The following is a 15,744-nucleotide window of genomic DNA, read 5'->3' as shown; positions in this document are numbered from 1 at the left end:
TCATATCAATGGGATGATACATATTAAATTAATCCTGTTACATATTCCCGAAGGATATAATATATTTTTGTTTTGTTTTTATTTATTGGATAAAAGTAAACACTTAGATAAAATATTCAGTGATATTTATATTATATTTAGATCACTTGAGCTTACCTACATTAGTCGGGTACATTATTTATTATATAAAGCGGGATATTAATCGATGTGCATAAATAATAAATTATTGTTCTCTATAAATTAAAAAACTGACAAAAAAATTTTTTAAAACTAAAATATTTCACTCTATAAACTCTTTTGATATATTTAATGCCAGAATACATTTTACCAAACATTTTAGAGGTAAATGTAATTACGGGATATTTAGGCATAATGCATTTTGAAGCTGATTATTGAAATAAATATAAATAATTCCACTGTAAAATTTTGTTTGTCGTACAAAATGATTGATTGAGAATTAGTTTTGATCATTGTTTCACGCCTTAGTCTTTAATTTATAGTATTAAACGTTCATTTTCTGGACTTCAAGTTTGTCTCTAATTCCGTGATAAAATTTGGCTTTGAACTTGATTCCAGGAATGGAAGTACATAATTCCGAAATACACACTTAACATAGGTAAATTTAAAAAATTGTTTTGTTTAATGCAATTAAGATTATTGAGTATTTTCATTTAAAATTTGATTGAAAAATAAAATATTATATGTAGCAACATACTATATTGCTGAATACTTATGGCAATAAATCACAGGTATTATAAATATTATCGTTATTAAATTAATTAAGTTAATGTTAACTGTTATTTTTTTCTTTTAATAATAGTAAAAGTCATTTTAACATAAATAACCAACGAAAAGTAATTTAAATAAAAAATCTAAGTCAAGTTTTAATTTTCTGCTTTATAATGTGATACTCCACGAATTGCGTATATAAGTTAAAACTCTGGACATTATTCCGAGAGTTTAAAACGTATTAGATCAATTTAAAAAGAAAAAAAAATATATCCCGTATTTACTTCGCAAAAATCTGGTATCTACTGCTTCGATTGGTATAAAATATTTTAATAATTATTATACCAATTTAAAATGAGAGTTAAAACTAATTACTTCTTATTTTCCCTAATTACAGCAGACTCCCGTAATATAATTTAAAGAAAATAATTAATTAAAATAATTTGAAAAAGCCTTTAAACGATTTAGTTAAGTATTCATTCCAATCAAAATTTTTACATATTTAAATATGATAAACTTACCAGCTTAAAAATCGAACACTGTCATCATACGTTTACAGACAACATATTTGTAATAAAACCAAATGTTATTCCATCGCTCAGTTTTTCGATGAGTATTTAAGTGTGAATTTGTTTGCTCAAAAATTTTGTTTGTTCAGATTTTCGTTCTAGAGGCTCTGTTATTTTTTTTTAGTTAAAAATTTATTTAGTGTTTCTAATTTTTTGATTAAAATAAAAAAAACTCCCGGAATAACGTACTACCCCATAATAATGTACATTTACCTTAATATTTTATTCCACGAAAAAAAAGAAAACGAATTCTCATATCCGAAAATTTAATTTTAACAAAATTTTGAATATATTTAAAGAAAAATTTAGTCTTTTGAGACTTTTATTTCACCCCGTTTTATCGTATTACGTAAAATAGTAAAAAGCTCAAATTTATACATTTCTACATCATAATGTTAATAATAACTAATAATCACAAAATAAGTTTACACATCTATGGTTAGATTTTGCTTTAATACAAGTTGCCGTTTTATATTATAAACACGATCATACTGCTGCTGTAAGAGATGATAATTGATTCTGTGTAAAACAGTTTTTCAATTTATCAAAAGAGAAAAACTTTCCAATTTATATTCAGGAAAAAAAAACCTACACGTAAATTTTTCTTCTCTGTAAAAATGTAAATATTCAAGTTTTCGTTTTTAGTTGATTGTTCAAACAAAATTTATGTGATTAAAAAAACACTGAATTATAATATTGTGAGACGTAAACTCGTTGAATCATTGAAAACTTATAAAAAGAGTTTGGTTATGAAGGATAAATCATATAGCGTAAATTCCAAAAAAATTGTGCCTACTATAGGTATTGATGTAGTCTAAGTCAGCTCAAGCTACTAGTTTTATTGCTGTGCAGTGACAAGATTTTTTTGAGGTAGTTTTCAATGCTATGCAAGAAATTTAAAAAAAATTTGAGACATCGTTTTCACCTGACTAAACATAGACTTAAACAAGTGAAAACAAACAATTGACTGAGTTAATTGTTGAAATACCATGTATAGACAGTGTTGATGCGCAAACGTATAGACAGTGTTGATGCGCAATCGTTTGTTTTTTTGACGTCACGTAAATAACAAAAGATATTCACTTTTAAATACACAACACACGCACAACTGATATTCCTATATTAATACATACTATAAAATTTGCACCTATTTAACGCCCTAGTGAGTAAACTGTGATGTTTACAAAAAAAATGTTTCAAACAAAAGTTTTTTATTTTTTTATAAGGAACATTTTTTACAGTTAAACTTTTGTTCTATCTCTAACGGTTTACAAGATGGGTCCTACGGACCCAAGACCCAATTGACCTATGATGCTCATTTACGAACTTGACTTCACTTTGTACGTCCTGAGTACGCTGTAAAAATTTCAGCTCGATATCTTTTTTCGTTTTTGAGTTATCGTGTCCACAGACGGACGGACGGACGGACGGACGGATATCCGGAAATGGATTAATTAGGTGATTCTATGAACACCTATACCAAAATTTTTTTCGTAGCATCAATATTTTTAAGCGTTACAAACTTGGAACGAAACTTAATATACTATTTCATATATACATGGTATAATGAAGTCTTAGTGAGGAAATTGGTTTTTCTCACACAGACTTGAAATAATTGAAACAGCAAAAAATTCGTAACGCAGGAGCAGCGTTAACTAAGCGAATTTCCTCAGACCTTGAACATTTTTTACTAAGTTTTTTCATGGAGATTGGCACGATTCTTGGAACTTTCTAGAATTTGGGGGGCGGTCAGGGGTCAGTATCCTCAGGTCACCTTGATATGTGTGCTTACCAGCTGGACTCAGCTGATTTGTTTTTATACTTTTTATAACTTTCTCATTTAACTTTTTTGATAGATTTTGGTAGACCGGCTTGAAACATGAACAAAAACTCTATAGTCTTTAGAATTTTTTCTTAAACCTGATCGTATTTTTCGCATCTTAACAGCCTGATTTAACGTTCAGGCTGCATCATTAGGTCATTCATAGACTACCTGACTATACCTATACGCTTTTTCTAAATTTCGGCTAAATTTTTAAAATTTTTGAATAAATTTAATATATCAAATTTAGGTATCCAGAAAAAAAAATAAAAAATATCAATTCATAATCTAAACAAATTAGAAAAATTATATACCTACTTATTAATACTGGTGAAAGTTTAGTACCAGAAATATCCTTTATCAGCCCTAAACTTCAACAAGTTATGACAAGTATTTAATTCTACTCATTTAGGCAACATTTTTAAAGTTTTTAAATAAATTCTACATGGTTCGTCGAATTATTAATGCTTTACGATTAAAAAAATCAAATTTATTGGACCTTTTTGAGAAAATACATCACACATAGGACATTAAATACAATTTCATACACGATACTAGCGGCAATATAATAACGCCTACTATCTTTTCTCTAACGTTGTGACACAAATTTAAATTTACTTTTGTCATAAAACGTATTTTATTTCTATAAAATTAAAAAAATAAAAACGTTTTAAAAGGAACATAATTTTGTAGTTGTTTTTTAATATTAGCTTAAAAATTTTATGATTTTCATTCATGCATGCAGTTTGTGTTACATAAAAAACACCACCTCTATGGTGGTTCCACGGGATTTTCTAAAACTCCAGAATTTTTTTAAGTTTAATGTGTAAAACAACTTGTTTTATTTACATAACACAGGAAAAAGGCTAGTTATTGGGAACCAAAAAGCAAAGATTTGATACTTTTGAAGTGTCACCTTTGATCACAATTATCGGCGAGCGATGGAAAGTTTATAGTATTATAAACACCTTAAATACTTTGAGCAAAAAGTGATGCATTTAAGTTCGTTCCAACTGAAAGTCCGTGGGTAGGAATGTGAAGCCGCAAAATGTTTCAGAAAAGACAAAGATTCACTTTTTGAAAGGTGAGGTATACCCGATGAGGGGTGTAAATATTGGAATATAACTTAATGTTCTCGAATGCTTTGAAACACTCCAGAAACATCTTGAATTGTCGGTAAAAGGCTTTAAAAGAGCAAAACCTGTTTCAACTATTTTGAAAAATATGACCGAAGTTTTTTAAAGTTGTTGAATAATAAAAATAGTTATGGCATTTTTCAAAGCGGAACAAACTTGTGGCTCAAAGTGAATATACAAACGAATTTTTTCAAAAAACCCAGAAATGTTAAAATATGATCTTAATATGGCAGCATGTATACTTTTTATCTTACTTTTAAGAACATCAACAGCCAAACAAATGATTTTTATCGGTGCCAAATCAAAATTTCAGAAAATCCAGAGCTCATTCCATTAAATGCTTGGATTTTTGTTTTTGTTTTGTTTCTAATCTTCGTTAACCTATCTGGGAACCTTTTGTCACATGTGACTCTTCTCTTAAAAACTTGATTAACAGGGGATATAAAATAATAAAAGCTACCTAATTAATTTTCCATATAAACATAAATTATGCAAACTATTATCAAGTACACGTATTAAATAATATTAATACTTTGATAATATGTATAATAATACGATTATAAAAATACTAGCTCGATCCGTGTGGAAGGACTAGAGACGTAATGTAGTTGAATTAATTTTAATTTATAGGCAATTTTACTACAGTTATGATTTACAAATTACATAATGAAGAAAAATTAATTCTTAATATTATTTCTCTAGATTATTTTTTTAGAAGCGGTACATTTTTAGACCGTGAATCTATTTTTTGTTAGTAGTCAGCACCATAATCTTTAGAATAAGGTGTACATCGAGGAATTTGATAAGAGAATAAGGGATAAAGGAAGAAACAGGTTTTAGATAAACAAGATATAAGTTAATTAACACTACATTTTACTTTATTGGAAAAATACTACTGATCAGACTAGATTGTTATAAAAAATATCAGTAGATATATCGTAGCTAGTGTTTCACGAGGTACGAGGCGAGGCGAAGTTTGAGTATGACCTCACCTCCTCTCGCTTTTTTTATAATGATCCTTCCCTCGCCGCGGCCTCGGCCGAGGTAGAATGTTGACTAGCTTCGCCTCGGTCGAGGTAAAATTGGGAATGAAATATTCAAAAAAAAAATTTGGTAACAAAATAAAAGTATCAAGCACAATCGTGTATATGACTGTGGTACCTAGATCAAACCCTCTATTTCTATCTCATTGTTTTTCTGTTTTTGTGTCTCTTTTTATTATAAAATCTCAATACTAAAATAATGTTATCTTTTGAATAAATGAGATATTGAGATTATGAGAATAAACAACAATTCAAATTTCTATTTCTGTAAATATTATTAATTATACTATTATATTGTAATATGATAATATTGTAATAATTAAATTATATTATATTTTACTAGCTATGAACTACCCGCTTTGCTGGGCAACATCCCCACTTGCACCCCTCCCTCCACATTTCCTTGCGTGGGATAACAGTTTTGTAATGTACACGTCATGCTCTTTTATTTGATACCCCACTTAGGTATATTTGTAACTATTCGATAATTCCTTCCCACTTTCTCGCTACACCTTTCTACCCTCCGAAGGTTAAAAGTAGATAAAAACAATAGATCTTTGAAGCTGGTTGTATATCGCGTCAATATTTTAGCTTAATCGATGCACAACTTTTTTAGTTTTTTAAGCATATCCCTTTCAATCCCTATTTCAACCCCTTATTCTACTATAATATGGATGTATTATACATAAAAACCTTCCTCTTGAATCACTCTATCTATTGAAAAAAATCGCATCAAAATCCGTTGCGTAGTTTCAAAGATTTAAGCGTACATAAGGACAGAAAAAGCGACTTTGTTTTATAATATGTAGTGATTATAAAATTATTTTATTATAAAACAAAAAATAGTATCTTCTATATAATTTTTATTAAATAAATATTTTTTTTTTAAATATTAAATAAAAATTATAGGGAGGGGGTCACCTCGGCCCCGCTTCGTGCCTTCGACTCGGTTTCGAGGCACTGAGACGAGGCGAGGTTTTTGCTACAATTCGCTTCGACTAGTCTCGGTTAGTAATAAGGCTTTAAATTCTGAACTTCGCCTCGCCTAGCTTCGTGCCTTCGACTCGGTTACGAGGCCCTGAGACGAGGCGAGGCTGTCTCGCAACCTCGGTGAAACACTTGCGTAAGCGCAAGAAGTTTTAGAATAATATCAGTAGCGGTACATATGTAAAAGTGTGAACATTATTCTATATGAAATAAAGTAAATTTTTATTTATAAGGGATTTTTCCCTTATAAAAATAGTACAAATCTGGCGTATAATTTCGTAAATCGAAGACTCCGGTCCTAAACCGCTAGCAGCTCATATGCTTTTATTTCAATCCGGTAATTTTTTTATAATGTAGTTTGGCAACGCCGATCAATACAGGTATTTTTTTTAAAACAATTTCATTATTGTGGTTTTATAAAAAAATTTATGGTTTATATTGATTTATTTAAATTATAACAAAATAATAAATAAATAAATACAAAATATAAAAAGTTTTTCTAATTATACATCAATAAATTAACATATTTTATAAAATAATATAAAAACACAAAATAATTAAAGAAATAATTTACGATATAAAATTTATTCAATAATAATATGTAAATATTTGAAAAACCTCAAAAATATTAATCAACAATAATAAATATTAATATATCTACCTGCATGTTAGAAAGAGATCAAATTTTCCAACTATTTGTGCATACAACTATATAAGTTCTTCTCTGTCTTCTCTGTATCGAACTAATAAATATTTAAACGAATAATAATCATAATAATAATCGTATATCTATAATCTTTGTTATATCTCCTGTATCCTCTGTTCGCTGAAAAGGAAGCATTTTTTTTTTTTTAATTTTTCATTTATCTTTTAAAGTTTAAAAGATGGGTCAATACGTTAACGGATCGATGAAATTCAAGTTATTTTTTGGGTCTATAAAGTTATGAGTTTTACGGACCACGAAGGCTTGTAACCTAATGTTTGTTTCTACCATAAATATTTCTAAGTAAAACCAACTATATACGAATTATTAATTACAAAAATATTGGAAAATTTCAGAATTTTTGTATTATAGTTTCCAATATGTAAGCAATCAATATTGACAATTATTGTATAATGGAAACAGAAAGTGTTTATGCTAAGAGAATTCAATCCCAAATTTAATTGTACTGTCAGTCAATGAGACAACGACTAATGGTATCATTAGTCGATCCACTGATGTATTTTCAGTTAGCCCATCAGATTTCGATGCTTTACAATAAAAATAACACGTTTGATTAAAAAGAGATAATACATTGGAAAAGACATGTACTGTATTTTTATTCATTTCAACGGTACTTTCAATTAACTGGATAAAAAAAAAAAAAACAAGTAACAAGTTCTTTGTTTGATGAGTGTTATGTGGGCCATGCAAGTTGATTTTAATTTCTTCCATGAAATAGTTTTTGGGGATATTAAGAAAGGGTTTCGTCAACAAACTGCGAATACGATGGCGAGCTATTTCACTATCGTCATTTCGAATAATGAAGAATTAAAAATCAAGTAGTTTTCCTGTTTATGAAATCTCTTTACGCGCATCACTAAAAAAAATTATACAGAGAGTGAATCTTTAAAAAAAGATGACGTCATCATAATGAAATCGAACATCGAGCTTTGAAGTTCGTTTCTCCTCACTTCCTATTCACAGACAGCAGCACTCGTGTAATAGAATAAGTAGTTCATTTCCCCTTGCACAATATAGGCAATAAATTGCCATATTACATAATCAATTATAAATATTTATAATTTATATAAATTTCGTTTCAATAAAATGCGAGTGAAGTTTCCCTTCTGTGGTAGGTCGATAGAACCAAACATTTTTTTTTTAAATTCATTTAATTTATCATGTACAATCATTTTGGCAATCCAATCAGTTTCAACCATTTCGAAACATATTGTACCGATTTACAGCGATCCGAATTCAATAGAGAACTTGAATTAATTTTTTTGTTTAACACAAATTCATATATAAATGAAAGAATAATTAAAGTATATTTTGGGAATTTGTTTTTTATACCATGCATATGAAATATACATACCAAGGTATACTAATTGTAAGTTTAGTCCCAAGTTTGTAACCCCTAAAAATATTGATGCTTTGAACAAAATTTTGGTATAGTTAAATATTTCTGGTTGTCTGCCGTCTGTCATCACGATTACTCAAAAACGAAGAGATATCAAGCTGAAATTTTTATAGCGTGCTGAGGACGTAAAAAGTGAGTCAAGTGCGTAAATGAGCAACATAGGTCAATTGGGTCTTGGGTCCGTATACATGATATTTCAACAATTAACTCATTCAATTGTATGATTTCACTTGTTTAAACAAAATTCAACACATTGGCCAATCTTGACAAGTACTTGTATGCAGTATAAAATGTTTGAGAAATATATTAGAGAAAAAGATGTTGAAAGACATTAAATGTTAAATTTAAAGAAACTATGTAATGTGCTATAACATCAAAGAAAATGTACTATTGATTTTTAAACAGGTTTTCTAGCTCCGATAATAATGATAATAATAACAATACACAAAACAATAACACTCTCATGGCAAATGTAATTGTCGTAAATTTTCGTTGAAAACTTTATGTATATATAAATATATTTATTATGTAATAGTAGATACCTATGTATGTATGTTTGTTTGTTTGTTTCTACTATTAGTATTATATTGGTAGCACTGTTGTATGTTATATAACAGTAGTATAGAACCAACCAATAAATAAATATATATCGTTATATAAATTTAATTTATTACATTGGTAACCCTTATACACACCAATAAATATCTTACAATGTGTTCAATATAAAGTTTTAAATACATTGAAAAAAGTCCGACTACGGTGAATAATAAATAGTGCAGTCGGGACCCTTAAGGCATGCATGATGTAGATAAAAGAATTATTGTAAATCTTACTCAATAATATTAAATGCTAGATTTCAACCTTCGTACAGTTGGGTTTTAAGCGACCAAAAAAATTTATAATAATAAGTGGATATAATTATAATAAGGGGACAATAGTAATGAGGGGATATAGATATTATTCCCGGTTTATCAAACAAAATAAAATTATTGGGTAACACATTTGACAGTAGCATTAAATGGAGTCCAATGAAGTCCACATAGATTCATTATGTGCAAGGCTAAATAAAGTTTGTTTTCAGTTAAGAATGATGAAAAAAAGAATTGATATAATATATCTTGTTGCTTATTTTTAATTACGATAACCAGCGGCGGAGACAAAGGTGCGCTATCACTTCGCTTCGAGAAAAAAATCTCCTTGCAACAGATTTCCTAGGAAAATGCATTACCATTAGTCACAGCGCGTTGAAAGTTTTTAATATTGCCAAGCATGAAGTATTTATTAACGTTACTGTATTTTCAAAGTGGTGTTGAAGATTTTCATTTCCGATTAGGAATCATTTATCGTTTCTACATTTTCAATCCTACGGAATTAAAGATAACTTTGCTTAGTTATTTTATGTGAGCTTTTAAGATACATATAAGTTTTTATACCATGTATATATGAAATATACATAGTATATTAAGTTTAGTCCCAAGTTTGTAACGCTTAAAAATAATGATGCTAGGAAAAAAATTTTGTCATAGGTGTTCATAGAATCGTCAAATAAGTCAATTTTGGTTGTCCGTCCGTCCATCCGCCCGTCTGTAAACCCGATAACTCAAAAACGAAAAAAGACATCAAGCTGAAATTTACAGCGCACTCAGGACGTAAAAAGTGAGGTCGAGTTCGTAAATGAGCAACAAAGGTCAATTGAATCTTGGGACTCGTAGGACCCATCTTGTTAACTGTTAGAGATAGAACAAAAGTTTAAATTAAAAAAAATGTTCCTTATAAAAAAATAAACAACTTTTGATTGAAATATTTTTTCGTCAACTTCATTGTTTACCCGTGAGGTTGCAAATTAGGTGCAAAGTATATAGTATGTGTTATATGGGAAAATAGAGCAGTTATGTATGTGTCACATGTTTGTATGTGCAATGTGATAGTCATCAAGACTGTCTATACATGGTATTTCAACAATTAACTCAGTCAATTGTTTGTTTTCACTTGTTTTTAATAAATTATCCGTCTTAACTATTCCAAATTATTATTACGAACACTTTGCAATCTCATTTTACAAACACAGGAGGTCGAGTATTCTAAGAGGTTTATACAACAATGGTGTTATAAATTTTTTCTCCTGTATTGTTAATTTTTTTTTTCTATATTGTTTTTTTTTTTTTTTTTTTATATATATATATATATAAGGTTGGTAATATGTCATAATCATTGTATCAACATGGAATAAAAACAAGGAGATTCTCGTTAAAAAAGAATGAGAAATAAAGTGGTCATAACGATAATAATATCATTATTATACAAGACAAGACAAGTCTTAAAGATGTTTGTTCCTCTTCTATACTTATCTCAAATTGAAAAGAATGAAAAAAACAAAAACAAGAGAAAATGATTAATTCCTTAACATTAAAAAATATTTTTCTTCTGTTTTTCCCACTTTTAGTAATTATTATATTCTGAAAATGAAATTAATTATAGTGTTTAAGTCAGTGTAATTAAGATGTTTTCTTAAAACGAATGAAAATACGAAATAAATAAAAAAAAGGGATTTGAAAAGCTGATGCATCTTATACTACAAGGACAGTAAAATGCTTCTATGTAATCTGTAATTCCTTCTTTCGTATCCAACATTAATAAAACTTAAAATATCTTATATCTAGATATAAACAAAGCGTACATTTTTGGACCTATTTGTAGAAAACAAAAAATTGGTGAGAACGTCGTCATTAGGTAGTCTAACAACATTTTACTGACCCATTTCTAACTGACCCATCAGCTTTAAATTGATATGATTGAATATTTTAATAAGAAGAAAATTCGCTTTTCAACAATTTCAAGTTTCGTTCGGCACATTGATTTTTTCCAATTTCGGACAATATTCGGACAACTAGGAAAGATCGGACTACAAGCACGCTGCTGTGTTAAGTGCCAGGCGATTGTTTATATTTTTGGAGAGTTCTTATTTTTCTATCAAAAAGAAAATGATCATAAATTTTAAACTGGCAGTGCAATTAAAAATTCGGCGATATCTTCATATCGCCAAAACTATTTAAAAACTACTAGGCCTGGGACACTAAGGTTTTATTAAACGATGAATGTATACTAGAAACTTCGTGAGTGGCTTCCTTTTGACGAGACTAAACTTTCATCTACAATTTTTTCTACTAAACTTTTATCTACAATTTTTTTTTTTTCGAAACGGCTGCGTTTTCAAATGATCCTGGTGACGTCATTTCTGAATTATAGGTTAGAAAAAATGCAGCGGGGAATTTGTCGGACATTATGACTTGATAACATTGATAGTTATTAAACAATTCAGCAAAAATGAACCATGCACGTATTCAAGAACAAAAATCCCTAAGTCCGGCATGTTTGAGATGGTATACAAGCTCATTGGTACAGTATTTTTGCCGCACAAAATATTTTATTGTTTAATAGAAATTATTAATGTTTTCAAGTAGCCATATAGTCCGACAAATCTCCTGCTGCGTTTTTTCAGAACAATAACTCAAATATGACAAATATGATCATTTGAAAACGCAGCCCTTTCGAAAAAAATCGTAGAGGAAAGTTTGGTTGACTCGTCAAAAGGAAGTCACTTATGAAGTTTAAAGTATGTACTTATCATTTAAAAAAACCCGTAGCGTCTCACGGTCTATACGTCTTCACAAATTTTTGACTTGTTTCAAATAAGTATGATAGGTTTATTCCTAAATAATTTCCTTGAAGACGATTAATAAAATAAATGAAACTTGATAAATGCCAGCGGTGAGATTTGTAGCTTCATTAAAAACGATTAATTTTGATCAAATTGATGGTTTTTTTTGCGATGTAATTTCAGATTTTTCAATAAGTGATTTCAGCAATATATCTGCATTCACCTCACGTCGCGAGAAATGTTAAATCCTAATCAAAAAACTTCCAAGGTCGAAACATCTTCCAAGACATTCCACTCATAGAGTAACAAACCATAAAAAAATTGAAAACTTTTTGTACTTTTCAATTAAATCATAAAAGTAAACATTATGTAGGAAGGTACGTAAATAATTTAAGACATTGAGTACCTAATTAATAAGAGGTGTAAAGAACAAACAAAACAAAAGGAACAAAAATAAAGTTGTATACAAAAGTAATAATAGTTTTTGAAGTATGAGCAATTTATGTATGCATACATAAATTATGTATACCGTGAAGAGTATAGAATCAAATTAGTTGGATAGGTGGTGGTACACTATACATGAAAGAAAATACAGACTGTTTCAGGAGAAACATCGATAAGAACTTAGATTACTGATTTAATTTTACAGCACAACTTGAGGTGACCTGACGCCTACTCATTGTCTTTTTTTACAATAACTATATTTAAGGACGTATCTGGCAACATCGTGTAGGCCCAGTTATATTGACTGTCCACGAGAGACACACTTAGGGCATAGGCCTTTAACTATCTTTCAGCTGATAATTTCATTTATTAGCATTTCAATTGTTTTCAGTGGCTGGTTTCACCTGCTTCATGCATTTACCATGCCCCATTATTTATTATTCAGACCATCAAAACTATAAATTTCATTAATTTTTGTTGTGACGACGGGAATCGAACTAGGCATACAGCGAACGAATTTGTAACGCTTTAACCAAAAAAGCCACTAGGGTCAACCAACATCGTGTAAATATGTACACAGTTACACACATATTTAAACGTCTGTCATATAGAGTACTGCCATGCATATACAAAATATGAGAATGAGCGTTTCCAGATTTTCAAAATTGGTATTATTTGTCTTATAGAAGTAAATAATAGAAGATTCTGAAACTTCAGTGGTATATTACTTCAATTTCAGATCTGTTGATTATCTAATGAGTATTTTCTGGTGCGTAGATTTTAACAATTTTCAAGCGGTGCTCTTCAAATGGCATACTTAACTAAACAGGAAGCAGCCATTTACTGTCAAATAGGTTATCAAACAAAAAAGTATTGCCAACTTAAATAAGTGAACCTCTGATAAAAACATCCTATATAAGAGTATCTAGTAAATCTTTTAAATCTTCCATATTTCGATAGTAAAAATTATATATGGTCAAAATTATTCAAAAAATTTGAAAAATTCAATTTTTCTCAAGTTTTTCACAAAATCTCAAAAAGTTTATAACAAATTTCTATGTGTAATGAACATTCTTCGAGTGATGTAACTGATGAGTTGCAATTGTGCAGTAGAAGCACTGCATGTAGCCGATATATTTAAGTGCATGTAGGCACTCGATACGTACATGCGTCGAAATATTTACATTTCATCTGAAAGAAACCTTAGAAGAAAAATCGTAAAATATTTATGCAGTGTCAAATATCCCTTTTTGTAAATTTACTATTAAATCAATCAAACTGTACTTATATTAGGTATTTGCTTCCCATAGGTATATTAAAAGGCAAACAATACATATATCCTGTCGTGTGTTTCCAACTTTCGGAGTTATGGACTTAGTATCTTGCGGAATATTCACCTTTATTCTAGAAGAATCTGTATTCTATTAAATCTCAATGTCTACCACCCATTCTGAAACACCCAATACACTTACTAATTCGTAGGTGTAGGTTAGGATACTTGTGTATATACGTTAGGGGTCTGTTAAGAAGCTTTGTTTATTTATGAGTACAGAAAAACAAAAAACCGTACAATTTTTATGATACAAAAAAGATCAAAGATTATTTCAAATTAACTTTTATATTAAAAATAATATTTAAAAAAAAAACAAAAAAAAAAAAACGAAAAGTACAAAAGCGAATCTCTGTTACTTTATTTACGTGGGGGAATAATTTTTTTGTTGATGGTACCACTAGTTTACAAACACAATGAGGTTCACAAAAACTTGATCTTAAAGAAATTATATGTTGTATGTAATGAGGAACGTAATAAGTAATGTTATTCTAATATATGTTACCTAACGTTTAACTACTTGCCTAGACAAGTCGCTGAAATTTTGTTCCACTTTCTACCACCTGGAACTGAAATCCTCACACTGACAATATAGCGTTATCAAGGAACTTTGATGTTGGTGTTTATCACAGTTTGATTGTGTTTACGGAGAATCTTACAAAGGTTTAGTGTAGTGACAAAAAGTTGGTTCGTATTACTCTACAACGTTGAGTCGTATTCCTCTACAACAACGACATAAAAACTATGACGACGAAATTTTTTAGAACGTAAAATTGCTTTTTAGAGAGGCTGTGACCAGTTAGTCAACTTTTGATGGTCAGGGATTCGAGAAATGTAGTCGTAAGCCTATATGTCGCAATAATAAACTTGCTTATTTTAAAAATTACATTATTTGCGTGCGTTAGAAAATAATCTATTAATTACTTACTTGTAGTTTGTTATTGAGTTACTCTATTTGAGACATTATTCTACGAATTGCCAAACTATCAGTCACCCTGAAAATTAAGGTCGTTTACGTAACTACGTCGGGCTTAGTAGAAAACTTGATGCATCCCAATTTTGAAAAGCATCAGCCGGATCAAGTGAGTCAAACCACCTAAGGCTGAACACAAATATATAAAATATTTATAAAGTTAGATTTTCTATAAATCAGACATTTTTTTTTAGATACAAATCACACAAACGTTGAATTTTTTGGGTTCAGACTATTGAGGCCTTTATTCAAAAAGGAGAGAAGAATCAGATACTCACATTTCTCACAATTTAATCGTAGATAAGTGTTATTTTGAGAGGATTGCATTGTAAAATAAATTTATATTTCAAGTAGCTGCTGACACATTTGAGGTCGCTTTGATTCACATTTGTTGCAGATACTGAGCATGCTAAAAGTATTTGAAAAATATTTTACTTTTTTCACTTCTGAGACGATCTGACTTTTTGGTATTATTATTAAAAACTATGCTTGCCACACTTTTAAATTTTCAGCGGGTGCCAAAAATATTTTTCATTTTATTTTAAGCATTATTTTAGAATAAAAATTATTTTCTAGAGAATTTATCCCAAGGTACCTGATACCCTAGACTGACGAAAGAGGGACCATCATAATATGTTACATATACTCGTAAAATCCCAAAAGACGAAGTGTGTACGGTCCGCCCTGTGCACCAGCTACTTCGGGGACATTTTCGTAGTGATATTCAAGTTCACAGGACTCAAAAAACACCGAGTACCATGATTGACTCATTTCCATCGATATTTATTTTCCAGTTTTTCATTACCTTCATCATTTTTTTTCACAATTACTGTAGACGCCGCCACAAATCGAATGCAAAAAACCGCATCCCGATTTGCCTTACTGCTCAAAAAAACGACAGTTCATTTCTTTATTTCCTCGACTGTAAAA

At 29.5% G+C, this 15,744-nt stretch overlaps 1 protein-coding gene across 1 annotated transcript in view; it reads left to right on the top strand.

The window, feature by feature from the left end:
- Nucleotides 1-15,744, top strand: part of LOC123301245 (sialoadhesin-like) — a 333,059-nt gene that overhangs the window by 53,277 nt on the left and 264,038 nt on the right. The window lies entirely within an intron of this gene.

The sequence above is a fragment of the Chrysoperla carnea genome, chromosome 5, assembly GCF_905475395.1.
Source record: "Chrysoperla carnea chromosome 5, inChrCarn1.1, whole genome shotgun sequence".
Lineage (NCBI taxonomy): Eukaryota > Metazoa > Arthropoda > Insecta > Neuroptera > Chrysopidae > Chrysoperla > Chrysoperla carnea.
This window is presented reverse-complemented; position numbering and strand designations above follow the sequence as displayed.